This window comes from Chlorocebus sabaeus, chromosome 24 (genome assembly GCF_047675955.1).
Source record: "Chlorocebus sabaeus isolate Y175 chromosome 24, mChlSab1.0.hap1, whole genome shotgun sequence".
Classification (NCBI taxonomy): Eukaryota; Metazoa; Chordata; class Mammalia; order Primates; family Cercopithecidae; genus Chlorocebus; species Chlorocebus sabaeus.
In genome coordinates this window covers 3,045,766-3,064,716 of record NC_132927.1, presented here as the reverse complement: position 1 = coordinate 3,064,716, position 18,951 = coordinate 3,045,766, and the positions used below count along the sequence as shown (strand labels likewise).

Here is an 18,951-nt window from a genome sequence, read left to right as displayed (position 1 = left end):
AACATGTGTTTCTTGTGCACCGCACTCCAGTGCTACAACTCCAATGGCCTTGACTCAAACAGCTCAGTGTCATGTGTCTTCTCATCTCAGATACCAGGCTTAAGGATCAGAGAATCACTGGAACATACCACTTTCATGGTGGAGGGCAAGAAAAAGGGGCCAAACTAAAACGTGCAAGCCAATTTAAAGCTTTTTCTTACACACAGCAAATGTCAAGTCTGCTCATATTCTATTACCCAAAGCCATTCGCGTGGGCTAGGAAGCACGTTCTGTATATAAATGTGGCAAGGGAGGGAAGGAGACAAATACTCGTGAACAAATAATGCCAGCTACAGCACTACGCTTTTTCTGAACTCAAGGTTCATATGGACATTAGAGCTGCTTGATAACTCCACCTGCATGTTTACCAAACATTTTGCCCTTACCATGTCCAAAATTGAAACTTTGATTTCCAGTGCCCCCTCGAAGCTGCAATTCACTGACCTGTCTTTCCTAGCGCAGTAAATTTCATTATTATCCAGTCTATGTTGCCAAGCACTATACCCCAGCAGTTTATCCTATCAGTAAAGGCTAGTATTTACAGAGTCAAATCTGGGCACTGGATTGCTTATTATACTGGAGGGAAGTCGTGTTTTTATATAATTTTAAACCTTTGTATTACGAAAACTTTCAATTATATATAAAGTAGATGGAATAGTATAATGAATTCTATGTGCCCAACTTTAATGACTATCAAATTCATGGCCAATCGTGTTTCACTAAACCTCATTCACTTTACCTCCCCAACAGCTTTTTAAACAAATTCCAGATATCACATCATTTCATCACTGGTATTATACTATAAAAAGAATAATATTTTTAAATCATCAAACAAATCACCATATGCTCCTGGTACCCTGCAATAGGTTCCCTTTGCTGCGGGAATAAAGTCTAATTTCTCTGATACCCATAGTGTCAGCCCACACCTACCTCTCTAAATCCTTTTCTCTCATGCTGCTATCACCTTCACCCAATAAGCCCTGAAACACTGAAATTTCTGGTCATCTAGTGTTCCTTTTGCCACCAAAGCTCTGCCACGCAATCTTCACATGGCTATATTCAGTTTATTATTTAGGAACAAGCTTAAATGCTGACCTCTCAGAAGGACATTCATTGACCATCAGTCTTAATGATCAATATGATTTGTGGCTATTTTTTAGCTTATTATCTGCTGTCCGTTCACTCCACTAGAATCTGAACATCTTGAGAGAGAGTTAGTGTTTTTTACTATCACATCTTTATGTCTAGAACAGTGCTCTTTTGATAGCATGTATTTAATAGATATTTATTATATGAATATTTTTTTTTGTACAGGTTGGTGAACTTTTACTACTTGGATCATAATCCTCAGTATTTTCATTTAAAGGGTTAAATCCATTTCACTAAGTTACGTGATTTCTAGAACTTACTATATATTCTTGCCTAAGAATTGGAATTACAGAAGACAAGCACAGAAATAGGGGAATGCTGTCTTGCCATGTTAAGATTAAATGCATTGATATGCTTGTGTTTCATTCAAGTGAAGAATAAGGGGTGTGAGCTGGATTTGGGAATGCACAAGGCACTGAAGAGCAGTGAAAGGTAGATCCAAAATTCCTCCTGGGACATAATTTAAGACAGCTTGAAAGTAAAAATGAAAGATCAAAATGGTTTCAATTCTTATTTCTGCTATTGTGACTTCTAGACATAAAAGTTCTAACACATCCAATGATTTTGTATGAATTTTTTGTTAGCCTATTTCTCAACATAAAACCACTGAGAATCATCATCTCTATCTAATTTTTGACCACATTTAAAGCAAATGGACAAGCAATAAAATAAAATATGCAAGCAATAAGCAGAAGGCAGCATACAAGGAGAGCTTACCAGTAAAGATTGCATCACCAAGATCAGATCTGTGGGTGCTGTTGCGGGGATGGTTAGTAAACTTTGTTAACATTCCCATTATCTCCCTTCAAATAATGCAGCCACTGTCACCACTTCCAGCCAGATTACTGCCCCTAAGCTCTTTATCAAGAGAAATTTAGGAGTTGCCAATGGTTAAAAGTATTTTAAACCAAAAATTTATTACCTGGAGAGATTTTGTTTATGAATAAAGTTTCTTTCTACCACTTCAAGTGGATAAGAAGACAGAAAGAAAATAAATTGTGCTTGACATTAAAACTAGAGAAGCTAGAGAGAACCGGGACATCCCTTGCAGATAACTTCAGCGTAAGTCAAAGGAAAACAAAGAGGACACTTGTAAAGCTGAGGCAATTTACCAGTTTCCTTATCTTTCTGTTTTGTGTTTTACATATATAACAATGAGTTACTAAGGTAAATGTCATGTTAGGAAGAGAACACAATCATCATGATAGGAAGACCAGTGTATCTGGTACAATAATTTCAAACTTAATTATGAAAAAATGTAGTTTTTATTTTCTACAACTCAGTCTAATTTAACCCTAACTCCATTCTGCTCAGGAGAACAGAAACATAATTTGCCACTTCAAAGTAGTCTAGAGGATTCCTCTTCCCTTTCCCTTTCTTCCTTGTATTGTATGTAAATGCCAAGGTCACTGAGGTGAAATGTGACATGAGGTGAAAGGTGGCATCTCGTCCTTCATCACTGCATGCCTATCGTGACATCCACTAAAATATATCCTCCATCTACTTTCTGGAATTTTTACCTTCATGATTATGTCAATTGAGGTGTACAGTTCTCATGTGGTCTCTTATATTATTCAGGCCACGTATGCTACTGCAACTCTCCTCCAAGTTGACTGGCAAAGCTATTCCAACCTTATCCAGAAAAACTATCTGTCTATACTGTAAGTCTTTTTGGTGCATGCGGAACTGATTTAGCCATTTCATTTTATCCTCTACTGCCAAGAAGGAACATAGAACGTCAGTAGCACAGATTTTCTCTAACTGCAGATCTCTAAAATTATTAAGAGATTCCACTTTGTCCCCATCAGTTTAGAATTAACTCAAGTAAGAGAGGAGAGAGTAAGAAACCCATACCAGACTCTGGATTGCTAAACTCCTTCTTTCAGATGTAATGGTCTTTCTCCAGTCTCTGTTCTAGTATAGTTTGGGAAAGAACTCCTTGTGTGTGATCATGTTTGTTTGCTTGTTTTTCTCAAATCTTGTTGTCTATTACCTGAGAACCACTTCAAATGTTAAAGGCAAGAATTTTAGGTCTATGCCTTTCTTCTGATGTTTTCCCGAGACTGTCCTCCCCTAAAATAATGAATGCTTTCTTGTGTTGCTGCCTGGAATAAGGAAGGAAAGTACCTAGTGACAGAAGGAGATGTAATGTTTAATACTTTAACGCTTTGCAATACTAGTCATCAATAATAAGTTTTCCAAACTTAATCATTTAACTAATGACATCTTAGTATTAGCCTTTATGTTACATGTCTATAAAACATCTTATAAAGATGTAGTTTGAATTTGCTTCATGTTATATTCTCCTTTTGTTTATTTGGGGAAATAACATCTACTAATTTAAAATTTGTCACATCCAAAATTTGTGCTATAGTAGTATAGTGGTAAATGATGGTGTATCAGGATTCTCTCTTAACTATTACTGATATGTTTAATTTACAGAATGGAAAGAGTTTAAGAGCTTAAAGAAGGAATCTTGTTATTTCTTTCAAGATGTATCAGTAATATTTATTCATGAATAACCACTTGTTCTAAAATTTAAATGAAACTGAAAATTATTCAGAATATTGTAGCTGAGGCAATTATCAAAGCTGTTTTATACCAATTATGATTTTATAGACAAGTTAGCACAGGCCATTGTGCTCCTTGCCATATAGAATTCAAAAACTGAAGACAAAATTATTTTGCAAATTTGTAATAAGAGTAATCCAGAACATGAGTATTTAGAATTTTGTTGATTTATAATTTTCAAGGTCACTTTCAGTCTCAAGCTCATTATGCTCACTAGCAACTCCATGAAATATGCACAATGATGTATTTTTATTTAAATGATAAGCAATTAGATTCAGAAGAGGTAAAATATTTACTTGAGGTCATGAGTCACAGATATTCAAAAGTAGGAGTAGCACTACATGATCTGAAAAATAACCCAATAGTTTTTCTACTTATTATCCCCCTTGAAATTATGTTTGAAAATCGGGATGAACGTTTTAACTGTATTTAGAGATGGGTTCTTTATATTAGCAGCACAATGTAATCAAGCATTCTTATGAAAGTTATGACGGGCCTCACAGATTGTAATTTGTAAGGCTTCGATAGATTGTCTTATTTTCTGAGTTACGTGTTACGCCGGAATATTTTAAACAAAATACAGTTTGCTCTAATAATTCTTCCACAGTCTTATTTACATTACTAAAATGCTTACTAATGCATTTTTTGATATTTTGCACAGATAAACATATACCTAGTTCTTTCCTGAAATACCAGAAATCGCAAGCTTGTCAAATTGTGATTAATGAGGATTTACTGGATATCAACATATGAGTCTTCGGTAAATAATGTTTATTCTTTTTAACTGAGTTGCATTATTCAACAATGAAGAACAGAGGAATGATAAATAACATGCTAACATGATAGAGATTTGAGTGAATGTTTTGTCTTCACAGATCTTCAACGATTTGAACAAATTCGGAATTCATTACAGCAGTTTTTCACATAAAACTAAAGAAAAAAAAAGATCAGTTCAATTTCTATGAGCCAGATATTGGAATTACTTGAAACAGGCTCGCGGTAGCTGTTCTCTGGGGAGAATAGTTGTTAACTCAATAGAATCAAGTCCTGAGATGGAGGGGGAGAAAAACTAACCAATCAAGGCTAATGGTTCCTGATGAACCCAGATTAAACACAGAGATTGGTCTGGTTTAAATATACTCAAGGGAACAGTCCTTCAGATAAGAGTATCAATTTTCACTCTGGGTCAATAGGATGAAGAGTGTGTGGTTAAAAATCAGATATTGCAAATGTATACAGCTTGAGTCAGGATGCCTGTTGGGGGGAAAAAGAACACTTGGCAATCAGAAAAAAACCTGAAAGTACCATGAAGAATTATAATGAATATAGTCAAATAAAAAATACTAAATTTAACAAGATAATTTTTAAAATACTTAAAAATAAACATGCAGAAATCAGTAACTTGTACATATCTATATATCAATATCTTAGAAAATTAAAAAGAACTGTAAGTATGAACAACATAAAAATACTTATGCATAATATTTAGGATTAAACTGAAGAAAACTTCAGAAGTATTGAATAATATAAGCACTTGAATAAAGAGACATTACCATACATAAGTTTAAATATTGTAAAGATTTAAGACATTTCTACAGATTAATTTTTAGATTTAAAGCAAATCTAATCAAAATCTCAATTTTTTACTTATAAAATAATACTAAAATTTAATTTATCAAAGCACATATTGAAAAAAGGCAAATAAGAGATTTTACTATAATGATGTTCAATGCAGCCTTGTTTAAAACAGAGAAAGATGTAATTGTTTACATAATACATTACACTGCATCTGAAGTTTATGATTTTGTAGGCAAGTTGTTTTTTAACAATAATTTTTTAGATAAGTTACAAAAATGGTATGTATGTTATAATGATTTTTATTTTGAAAATACTCTGGAAATATAGTTACATATATTTTTACATACAGGAAAAAGAAAAGTTTGAAACTCTCACTGCTCCCACCTAGGGGCAGATAAATCTCCCAAGACGGGAATGAAGAGGGCAATTCCACGACCTTATTTGAGGAACACTCCTTGAGCAACCTCCACCTTTCATAACTCCCCACCTGCACCCCCACCCTGCCCCATGTATTGCTGTGTTCATGGTTTTCTCTTCAATCTGATTCTTGATAATTTTTTCAAGGGAATAATTATAATTTTTTTCCCACTGCTTTTATCAACATGTTTATGTATATACATGCATTTATTCATTTTATAATACCTTCCATTGCTAAGGTTTTGAAGCTGGAAAGGAAAGCTACAGTATGCATTTATTCTGTAATCTTGAAACAAAACTGGAGACATTTTGGCAATGGCAGTCAAGACTGCCTTATCTCTGTGTTTGCAGTGTTCATGATTGGGTGATGGAATTATGAATGCTTTTTATTTTTTTGTTTGAGTAAATCCATGCTATCCAAATTGTTCATTCTTGGCATATATTGTTTTACAATCCTAAGATCTATACTATTTGTTTCTGTTTTTAATATCCCTAACAATATCTGGTAAAATGAAGAAAAATTAAAAGTATTTTTGAAATACTTTCATTTTTATTGTCTTAGATCACTTAGAGAAAGAAAGTGGACATTTTTCTAGTAAGAAATACACTTAAACAAGTTTGAATTAAACTCAAGTATTTAAGACTGACTTACTGTCCACCTGAATTCCATTTTATTAACGCTTTTATGCATCCTAGTTTAATATATGTAGAGGACATGTTTTCAACTCTCTAAAAAAAAATTCCACAGAGATTGTGTTAAGTGCACAGGGTATTAGAGGATAACCTCTTTGAGAATAAACACTGTGCTAAATGCATTTTTATATCCTTCCTTGTGGCTAGCATAGGGCCTTACACAAGTACACAATGAAACACACAAGTAGTTAAGACTGACTTAAGATCCACTTCAACCCCATTTTATCAATCATATCCTAGTTTGATATGTTTAGAGGATATGTTTTCAATTATCTAAAAATATTTTAAAGATGTCTGAAAATATTCTATAACATTATGTTGAAAATAATAAATTTGGGATATACATTGCTCTTATTTATTATAAATTCTCTGGTTTATTATCTTAAAAAAAAAAAACTCTCTGAGGATATACATATGCTTCCATGAATCATTATATGCTTGAGATCTAACTGATCTCATTATTTGACTTTTTACTTTTAGGAATATTCTCCTATCATTATTTCAGAAAGGAGAATGACCTTGACCTTATAAACATAGAGAATCAAGTAGAGCTGACTAGCATGTAGTGCTACTGTCTTTTTACGTGTTGAAAAGATACGCACTTTTTTTAGTCCCCAAAAGGGGTCAAAATAAATGTGGCAAGCTGGTTATTGGTCTCAGATTAGAGTCATATCTTCCCAAGGGACATTCAAACTAGACCGTTAAGAAAAATGGGTTACTGGGACAAAAATTTTCATAAGATGATATACACCTACATAGGATTCCAAGGGACTTCTGTGTTTTATTAGGGCTCTGAAAATATGCAATATGAATGAACTAGAACCTGTAACCTATCCTCTATTTATTTTGTTGAACTGAGTTTACTAAAAAAATTAAAAGTTTGTGTCTGCTGAAAACATGTACATTCTACATAGGGTTCCAGCAAGTATGAGGAAAAAAAAAAAATCTAATTTGACTGGACCGCTGGTTGATTTCCTAAAGTCCCATTGCTTCCGATTTCTCAATGATGACATACTTTCCTGCAGTCAATATGCATCTCTTAATTTGTTTGCAGGAAAGTTGGCCTCTTTTGCCTTCTCAAATCACACTTTGTAATCAATGACTATGTTCTAAATAGAATTCAGAAATGTCTTTAGAAATCGAGGGCAGTTTCAATAAATTATTTTTAGCCTGCTCTCCTTCTAGGAACTTATTGCTACCATAGCATAGCAGTGATTTTTTTTTTTCCTTACATCTGCAAACCAACACACATTCTACTACAATAGTCCGGGATTTACAGAGCGGCCACATACTCTGAATAGATTTTGTTCAATAAAATCTATTCCCAATTCACTCTTGGAAACATGCCATATTTACATGATTCTTGTAATATATCAAAACATAGAAATTAACACTTCAGTCACTTGGCCTATTACATAAATTTTCAATATCTGCATGTGCAACAAAGTCTTACTTTTTAGGAAACTCAGAAACTTCTAATACTATTAAAACATTCAGGATGAGTAAGATACTCAGACTTGGGATTTGAAGTCAAAATTAAATTACAGTAATAAGTAATAATTACACCTTAGAGTAAGCTATTTCATTTATATTTGAGTGATGGCTGTTCCAAAAAATATCTTTCTCAGAGACTGGTTAGTTCATGACACTATCATTTTATTTGAAGTGCTATATATTCATACCATTTCAGTTAGCACTGGTGAGGTAAACCTCAGAAGCAGATGACCTGTGCAAGATCATCTGAGTATACATTTCTGAACTTGAATACTGCATCTTAAGAAGTCGTTGTCCTTGATTTGTCTATTCTACAAAAATTTCTACCTATAAACAACAATAAATGCCAAAACCTTAAGGAGATTCTACATTAATGTTTAGCAAAAATACATTCAAATAGTTAATCCATTTGGACAAAATACACGAGTAAAGAAACAATCAAAGCCAAAAGCAGAGCAAAGATACTACCGGAACTGTTATTAAAGTTGTGGTTCAAGCTATTGATAAGGTCACTTAACGTAGGTCATAGAGTTCACTAAGACTGAGACGAAGCTACAGAGCAGGTGCTGATGACGTATATTTATGGTTCATTCACTCACTGACAAACCCAATGCTATCTATGAACCATTGCTCACTGTGGGACTGTTCCTAGTCATGGGATACAGTAGCGAAAAACATAGACAAAGTCCTTCTCATGCTGTCATGGTTCTTCCATTTTAGAGGAAGCCAAGGAGAAGGAGGAGCTCCTCAACAGATAGAGAGATAGAGAGATAGAGAGATAGATAGATAGATAGTTTAACTTAAGGTAGTGATAAGTGTTATGAGGAAAAGCAATATATCACATTCTCAAACGACCATATTGTACCACATCTCTTGAAAATATACTTTAAAACGGCTTCACTATAACATTGTTAGAATTTAAAAAACAACAAGAAAACAACTTTTCAGGAGATAATTCATATACATACTTATACAAGTAACTTCTCTGAACTTACTAGTAGCAGGATTAGTGTAAGACCTAGCATTTTCTTAATTCTAGGCTTGTGCTTAGATGTATGCCTTAGCTTTCAGCTTTCATTAGCCATAGGTTACATTTAACTTTAAAGATTATAGTATTACCTCAAGAAGAGTATTAGAATAAAATTCAGTAAATGAGGATTCTAGAGATTCAAGAGATCATGAGCAAATTCGAATCTCTTTGTGTTGGTTTCTTCCAACTAACAAATGTGGATAAGCTTTTTCAAATAAATATAGAGGAGTTTTGAGAATTTCTATCCGATTCAATTCCTAATATTCCAGCTATTGTGACAAGCATGGGGGTGCATCAAGGAAGACAAACACTAAATAATTCATTATACATGTTAGAAAAGTGGAGACCTACCCGTTTTTTTGGAGAAGATAAGCCACGATAAAATTTGAGCATACACTTGAAGAGTGAGCAAATATTAGTGCATATACTAAGTAGCATATTTGAATTCTTTGAGGTTCCCTGGAAGAATGGCAATCAGTATTTGTCTAACAACAGTAGCGAAAGTCACACTATCATAATATCATATCGGAAGATATAGAACAATCCCCAAATCTCAAATAAATAATATATATGAAAATAAATGAAGTCTTGGTAGTTAATATGCTCCTCACTAAATTCCTGAATAAAATGTGGCCCAACCTATTAAAACTTTAGGGCATGGCTAAATCTTACAGGTATTTTCAGAACGAGTTATTAACCTTCTCCCTGTTTCCTCCTTAGTTTCTCATTTTTTATATTCTTCATTCTCTCCTTTCATTACAAACAATCACACTAGTTACTAAACAGCATAGTCAAGATAAAGTGGCCCCTGAAATTATTCATCTTGCGCTGAAGTCATTGAGAACAGAGTGAATAAGTTGTAAGCAATTGTCTCTCCAGAAGCCATCTAGTTATAAGAGAAAAGGTGAAATACTAATTTCTCTATGAACTTTGTTTTTAAAAACAAATTTTTATAAATTGTATAAAGTTGATCATTACAGTAAAAAATGCCCTTTAATTTGACTTAAATATCAAGTTTTTGTGATGAGTCCTTATACACATATTATAGTGATAGAACAAAGAAATAAGATTTCCAGGGCTCACAATAGCTACATCAATTTTCCATTAAAAGCTTCAGAATTTAGCTGATCTCATTTAGTAATAACCTAATTAGTGAAGGTAAGGAAATAATAACATGCATCAATCTATTATCTTTTTTATATAAATTATATAATGAAATTAATTTACAGCCATAAGAATACAGTTTATAAATGACTCTGATAAAGTGTTAACACACTAGAAACCCAATTGAACCTATAAGTACATATTTATTCACTGAAATTGCTCAAAATCCATTCATCAAATTGTTTCATCTAAATTCATTTCCCACTGGTAAGGAGAAAAGGGGATAGAAGAAGAAAGATAAGAGAGGTAGGAATGAAGGAATTCCTGGTGTTATAGCCCTGTGCCAAATTTTAAGCTTTTCAAATACCTAACAGAAAAGATAAACCATCTAGTATGTTGTCATACTAAACACAACAAATGATGGCTCTTGTCCCCAGTTTCAATTAAATGCTAAGAAATACAATTCATGACCTTATTTTTTTTATTTGTTTTCCTACAAGAGCTCCAAAGAGCCATTTCAAAATGATTGCTCTTTTTAAAGGTTGGCGTTGTTCCTCTTATCACCCTTATTTGCATTTATATTTTAGAATAAGAATTTTATGATACAAAATCCTCAATATGCACCTGATGGCCTTTTGAATTCTCCCCAATAAACACTGGCATATCTACACACACACACACACACACACACACACACACACAGTTCATCAGGCTATATGCCACAATTATTTTACCTTCTCAAAACTAATCTTTTTTTGTCATAAAGTCACTGGATTACTGTTTCTATATATTCTGAAATAACATCTACTGCATACCTCCTTAAATATTTTACTTTATATAGAAGTAGAGAGCAGAAGAGGAGGAATAGGGGAAGCACTGTGAAACTCTAAGTCAAAGACGGGTGTTTTGTTGTTGTTGTTTTGGTTGGTATGACATTTAATAAGTCCAGGAAAATGAAAAATCTCTTCTCCAATAGAACATCCTACATAAGTAGCCACAGTGAACCTCTCCCTGATGACCCCTCAAGAAAGAACAATTGCCAAGTGTCTGTACATAGGCCAAAGGGACTATCTCAACATTCAAATTATTTGAAATATGCATTATTTTAATATTCATGTAAAATTTTCATTTTACTTCCTTAAAACAATACCAACTTATTTTCACTTATTAAAAATTCCTGGTCAGGCACTGTGGCTCATGTCTGTAATCCCAGCACTTTGGGAGTCTGAGGCGGGTGGATCACCTGAGATCAGGAGTTCAAGAGCAGCCAGCTAACACGGTGAAACCCCATCTCTACTAAAAATACAAAAATTAGCCAGGCGTGGTGGCGGATGCCTATAATCCCAGGTACTCGGGAGGCTGAGGCAGGAGGATTGCTTGAACCCAGGGAGTTGGAGGTTGCAGTGAGCCGAGATCGCGCCATTGCACCCCAGCCTGGGCGACAAGAGCAAAACTCCTTTTTTTTAAAAAAAAAAAAAATTCCAAACCTTCTGGTAATATTTCAGCCCCACACCACCATATGCTCCCAGAGGGATCCATAACCAACCTTGAGATGCATAAACAAAGGTGACCTTCTGGATGAGGTACACTGGCTTGTAGAAAATTATTAAATGCATGCTATAATTGACCTTAAGAGGTTATATAATCAAACCACAGTTTCTAGGTAAGATTATATTTGGTCTAAACATAACAATCTACTTTCTGTTTGAAAATCTCTAGAAGGGGAGGTAACATATCTTAGCATATTTTAAATTATAGTGCTCAACAAAGTATTCAAATCTAAAAATTCTCTTTCTCAGTGAAAAGTTATCTATTCCTTTCCACCCTAGGTTGCAATGAAGGACAGCTATTAACTATTACTACATCATCATTATTATCTTTTAACATTAGAAGCTCAAGAAAGTTACATTTTGTTAAGAAAAAGCTGATTTTTACTCAGAATTGTGCAAGAGCTGTGAAATGATAATAGCAGTAAAAATAGCAATAGATTTGAAACTCCATCTACAATACCTCTGCAAGCTCAGGGGGACAGAGAAACTAAGGCATTGTCCCATCCAAGGTCATGCAGAATTTAAAAAAAAAAAAAAAAAAAAAGAGTCAATAGGAAGCCAATCCAGGAGTTTCAGTCTCCTGTTCTTACTGCTTCAATAGTCTCACCATCATTAAAGTTCTTTTTCATTCAGGTTAGACAGAGCCCTGTGGGATTCATTCCCCCTTGTGTATGTTGCTTGGCTGAGCCATACATTTCTATTGGCCCTATTGATTAGGCATCTGCTTCCTCTGTGAGGATAGTTTGCTCTTGTGGAACTGTGTTTAGCAGCTGTTACAGTTCAGATGAGTGTTGACAGGATGAAAATTAAATTAACACCCAATAACATTTTAACACCTGGTCCAACAACTGCAATATCATTGAATTTCACCTTTTCAAAATTGCTTCGGGAGTTAATTCATCCTTACTTTGACTTTGACCTGAGGAGACATTCCTGTAAATTTGCCACAAAAGACTCTCTCCTGACTGTTCATTTATAATTTCCATGAACCTCCCTCTGATCCATGTTTAGTGACTACATGGCCAGTTTTTGGAAAATACACAGAATAAATATCCTATTGGAAGATGTGCCACCCTCTTGATCACAGCTAAGGAAAGAGCACAAACAAAAACATTAACCGAAAAGAAACTGTGTTTCACTGTAGCATAAGCCAGACTGATGGGCAAGTAACCATCTTACCAGAGAAAATGAACTCAGAAAGAATGCCGGTTTCACACACTTGTGACTTTCTCAGTCTTGACTGGCTTGTGAATAATGTTGGAAGGAGGATGTAAAGCACTGTCTTGAAGCCAGTGGACTCTGAAGTCAGTCGGCCTGGTTGAAAACTTCACCTTGGCTGCTCCTTAAGCATATGACATTGTATAAAATACTTCAATCCTTAAGCCTCACTTTCTTCATAAAATGCAACAAACAATGGTGTCTATTATGCGGGATTATTTTGATGATTATACAATCCATGTAAAACTCTTAAAGTGCTAGTGCCCGACAAGGTCCTAAGTCAGCCTAAGGTACCATATTATCTCACCGTCTCCCTGAACTGAAAGGGAGCTTTGAGATCATTTATCTTGCCCTCTCATTTTACATTAAGCAAGCACAAAGGGGTTCAGCAATTTCTCAAGGATGTTTATTTTGTAGTTAGAGCTGAGAAACAAACCCAGGTTTCCTCATCAGAACTTTTATTTTCTTTTTATAAGAGTGCCAACTTCTATTTTAATAGGCTATTTATTTAGAAAACATTCTGTGTCCGTACTATGTAATTTATCCACTTAAGCTCCTTTTATATTTCTCTTTCTCCTCTGGGAGGCGGAAATGGTGTTATTTGCTATTGGCCAGAGCTATTAAGAGGCATAGGTAATAAAAATATTATACTATCATTGCTGTTTAGAATTCCTATCAGATGCTAGGTGCCCTGACAAAGATAAATATAACACAGTACCTAACTTACAAGAAAGCAAGGAAAAAAAATGGTATCACACCACCACATAAAAAATACAGTCTATTAACAATTGTTAGAAAATGATAATCCATTTTGTGGATTTTCCAGGATCATTATGTCTTTTCTTGTTTTTGTTGCCTTCAATTTTATTGCTAATTATATCTGTACTGAAGGAGGACTAGCAGAAGAGAGAACAGCATTTTTTAATTTGGGTAGTGTTGCACATATTAACAATGATTTTGGCAAATGTTTTGTATTTCTAGAGATTGATATTTTAGGCTGTAATGAGATTTTAGGATTAACTGTAAATTGTATTTATCTATTTTTCCCACCTGCCTTTTCCCCAACAAAAAGTAATACAGACTCAAGAGTTTTTCTTTTTGTTTTATGATAGATTATCCACCCCCAACTATTTTTCTTTTCATCCTAAATGTATGGTAGTGATAAAATAGGCACAATTTGCAAAATACAATTTTGGGGTGATAATTACTTTCACACATGATACTTTAAAAAAATAATTTTAATTATTTTAAATAAAACATCCCGATCCTTTATTATTAAACTTGCAAAATTCAATGTAAGCATTAGTTTCTCAGAAAAATGCCATTTTGTAAAATGAGGTATAATTTCATGAAAAAAAAAATGACAGATGGGAGGGGCGGTTGTTATCTTATACAGTTGATATCTTATACAGATTTTAACTATTCTAACCAGCTAGTATGAGAAAAGCAGTTCTCCAGAAGTACGAATCAAATGGTGGAAAGTATTGAATGTTTTCAAAATGTTATATAATTGCTTAATTGCCTCACTCTCTTAAATGGTTCCCTGTGTCCCCTCAGGCAAATAAAGCCTTCATTACCCTAACTGTAGAAGGGATCTAATCACCCTGGGGAGAATATGCATACAATTCAAAATATATAAGCATTAATGATATAGTAATGTGCTCAGCAACACATATATCACTGATTCCATCTATATTTCCCAGATAAAGGTATATGTATCTGGAGAAAGGTGTATTTTTCACTAAAAATAATGAGACTGGTAACAGTTTAAAAATATTTTTAGCTATGTAAGCATGCATTTAAAACAGGAAGAAAAGTAATGATTCTCAAATTCTCATAGATATGATAGTGTATTTTATCAGTCCTTTGCAGAACTAATTACTAAGCATCTAAAAATACTCCTACTAAAACTAATATATTCACACTATGATCAGGATTAATATTTTAGTGTTGTATGAAGAATGAGAAAAGATAATCTTTACAGACTTAAAATATGTTCGAGCAGTTTTAAGAGCCTTGGCAGCCAGTGACACTTTGCTTTGGGATATTTTAGTTATACTTTACTACAGTAAGACATGGTAAACTGGGGAAAAAATATTGTTTTCCTAGGAGAAAGAGAAGCCAAAAAAAAAAGTGGAATAGAAATCAGGAAAACTTCTCATCTATGTCATTGCCAATTTATAGTTGTCAAGTAATAATTCATAAAATCATAGAACTGGAAGAAATCTTAGTATTCCATTCAGTCCACGCTCATGCCTCCTGGAAGTCAGTAGAAAATAAGAAAAAAAGGGAAAAACAACTATAGACTTTGTAATAAAAAAACAGCAGCTCAGCCAGGCATGGTGGCTCATGTCTGTAATCCTAGCACTTTGGGAGGTCAAGGTGGGTGGATCACCTGAAGTAGGGAGTTTGAGAGCAGCCTGGCCAACACAGTGAAACCTCGTCTCTACTAAAAATACAAAAATTAGCTGAGTGTAGTGGTGCCTGCCGGAAATGCCAGCTACTTGGGAGGCTGAGTCAGGAGAATCACTTGAACTCGGGAGGTGGAGGCTGAAGTAAGCCGAGATCATGCCACTGCACTCCAGCCTGGGCGACAGAGTGAAACTCTATCTCATACAAAACAAAACAAAAAACAAAACAAAACAAAAAAATCCAGCCACTCATCAGCCTTTGATACTATTTAAAAATATTCATGATAATGTTGGCAACCAAAGCAGGTAGAGCTCCTTTTTACCACTTCATCAGACACAAAATTAACAGTAATAATAATAATTAGTTAATTAAAATACCAAAGAAACACAACCCAGAATATTGGGGATCATCTGACAGGAACACTTTATTTTACAGATAAGATGACCATCCCTGTAAATTATGGCACGTGTTCTCCATGGCTACACAGATAGAAAAAACAAGATGCAAATGGAGGGACATTACCTGGCAGGCCAACATACGTTTTAGGACACCAAGCTAGTAGTCAAGCTTGCTCTATTGTTAGTTATTAGTTAACACTTAAGTGGTAGCAGAAACTAACAGGAGTCTGAAAATTCTAGAACTTTTAGTTTATTTGCCAAAGGGAATCATGATCTCAGCCTCTAGGACATCTCAGATGTGGCATAGAAGTCATTTATTTTGATGTCTACCAGCCTCTCCTCCAGCACTCTGACCTGCTACAGATGACTGCTAATAACTATATCCAAATACAAAAATGTTTGGAAGGGAAAGTTCAAATGTATAGATTTGGTACCAATATATATTAGGAAAATTACATATATATGTACACACACACACACACATATATATATCTGGTGGAAAATTAATCAAATAATCAAAATATTATTTATTACAGATATATATTGCTAATGTACTATTTGACATAACCTATGGTCATTATTGAAATTCTTTAGATATGTTCTTTGGGTATTCAATAAGAAGGTTAAGATTCATAATCTTTGCCACCATCTCAATAGATTTTTTATGTATTTTTCTGATTTTACTTTTAATACAAACCACTATTAAGACAAGAAACAAGCCAACAAACAAATACGTTTCCCATGGTAACTGGAACTCATCCTCTCTACCACAGATCACCAAGAAAGCAAAATGTATTCCATCTGCATGAGAATGGATGGAAGGCTAGAAATAGGCTAGAAATACCAAGAATATAATGTTATGACCTAAGAACTCTGAGGTGAGATTGTTCTTCAAAACAGTCTTGACAGATACACATAATCAAGATGTCATGTTGCTGTGGCATACTATACCCACATCCACATGAAACGCAACATATAGAAGGAAAAAAAAAAAAACGGAGAAAGACAGAGTCATTCTTTGGCTGATATCTTATACATTGCATCACCACCAAATGTTAAGTAAATAAGAAAGCAAATTTTAACCGTGGGGGGGGTGGGGGTGGGGGAAGTCCTTTATCTAGAGATTTTTATTTAAAGTTTTATTACAAACTGGGAAAAAGAAATGTAATTATATTTGCTTTCAGAGAGGGATCAGGCTTAATATATTTGTATACAAATGTAGCCTTCCTAAGAAAATAGATATTTAAGCTTTGGTTCCTGGGAGTTCCTAAAACTGAGGATGAAGTGAAATTGCCTTTGGAGTCAGTTACACACCCAGAATGAACTTCAAGATGAACTAAGGGAATAGGAAGAAAAAACAAATATAACCTATCACTGAAATTATATTAAGTTTACATAACTATAACCTTGTTATCTAATGAAAAATTTTATGAATTGAAATCTATTTGATTTATTTTAGTGATTATACTTAAAATATACAATTAGTCAAAACATTTCCCATCTGAGCTATTAGTATTTTGTAGAAAGAATGAGTTTCCAAATATTTAAAAAACAATCACATTCTTAATAAGCTCACAAATTATAGTTAATTATTGCAAAAAGTTAATAGATAAATTGGGCTAGTAACTTACTTTTACAGAAATAACAAAAGTAAGCTCAGATAGTCTACATACTATAATAAAGGCTCTTCCATAATTGAAACACAAATGCTTTTACTTACAAACACATGCAGTTAATGTTGATTAGGGACTTTGGGTGTATTTAACCTGTAATGAGGGCTGACGCATTTAAGACTTGACCTGGACAGGACACAAAAAGTTCAACAGCACAATTCCATGACTGAAACAAAGATGGAGTTTCATCATTCAAGGAGAATGCTCATAGATTTAGCCGCTATTGATGTGTACCCAGAGGTTGACTCTTTTCTCAAAGCTCTCTAAGTAGTCTATTTCTAAATTGCCTTCTAATATGATCTCACCTTAGAATCTACATGACTTTGTATTTAAAAATTCTTACTGAAATAACTTCACTTCTCTATATTTATTCAATTTATCTCACTCTTATTCTCAGGTGAGGTGATAATACCATGTTCACCATCTTCAAAACAATTTATTTACTTTTTTGAGACAAAGTCTCACTCTGTTGCATAGGCTGAAGTGAAGTGGCATGACCACGACTCGCTGCAACTTCCACTTCCCAGTCAAGCGATTCTCCTGCCTCAGCCTCCCTAGTAGTTGGGATTACAGGCACCCACCACCATGTCCAGCTAATTTTTGTATTTTTAGTAGAGATGGGGTTTCACCAATTATAATTTTTAAAGTATTTATTTAGGTCATCTGAAAAGCAGACAGCAAGATGGGAATAGACTTTCAAGAGATTTTTCAGTTGGAAACAACTGCAAAGAATAAAGGGGAGGAAGCAGGATGAGGCAGAGAAATTCTTCAGACTGCAATGCAGATCTGATGTTTTTGACAAGAAAGGGAAAGAAAGAGAGTGGAGTAGGTAGTGTCTCAGACTTCAGTGCAGCTCTGAGAAAATCTCAGCCAGAAAGATAGGAGTTCCCAAACCAAACTTTCCTACTAGAGAAGTCCAATGTCTCATCAGAATGGGCCACCATGAGAGGCTTTCAATAGCAGAGCTCAATGGTGCGTTTCTATGTCTGCCTTGGTAGTTTTGAACTCTTCCTGCATATCTATGAGAATTGTAACCTGGAATATGTAGATACTTTGCAAATGCCCAAAAGTTAGGCAAGAATCTGTCTATCAACTTACCTTCCAATTGGAGATAGGAATTCTATTAGTGTCACAGTGACAAAGCACTCAAACCGACACAATTGCCTTCTGACAAACACTGTAATTAGAATAATACAGCTTTTCGTTCACATGGGAAATTAGAAAACAACCCGGAGGACTTTATTCTCCATTTCTATGGATATCTCTTTATTTTTCTCATGATTGATCAAATATATATTGGAATAAGTTTTTCAGTAAGGGTAACATACTTCTTCAGAATATGCATATGTAAGAACTCGTTTTTATTGCCTTTGCAGATACATACCAACTTGACTGAGAGGAGATAAAGGAATTGCAATTTAGTCAATGATACTGTTCCATAAGATGAGGCACATTTTTCCCCCATTCCCCCACCACCACCTGCACAATTCTTAACAGACCAAGGTAGAACTGCTGCTATTGCCAAGTCTGAAGGGATGTGGAGTTTGAGGATGAGACACTCCAAAGTCACTGAGGAACAAACAGAGAAATGAACTCAACTACATAGAAACTGGTAGTTACTTTAA

The 18,951-nt window shown here is 34.3% G+C and overlaps 1 long non-coding RNA gene across 1 annotated transcript in view; it reads left to right on the top strand.

Annotated features, from left to right (window-relative positions):
• Window positions 1–3,089: 3,089 nt before the first annotated feature.
• The window catches only part of LOC140710023 (uncharacterized), a 50,595-nt gene continuing 34,733 nt past the window's right edge, over window positions 3,090–18,951 (top strand). The window contains exons 1-3 of the long non-coding RNA XR_012090899.1: window positions 3,090–3,206; window positions 4,421–4,519; window positions 16,427–16,531. This is a non-coding gene — a long non-coding RNA (uncharacterized lncRNA). The remainder of the gene's footprint in view (window positions 3,207–4,420; window positions 4,520–16,426; window positions 16,532–18,951) is intronic.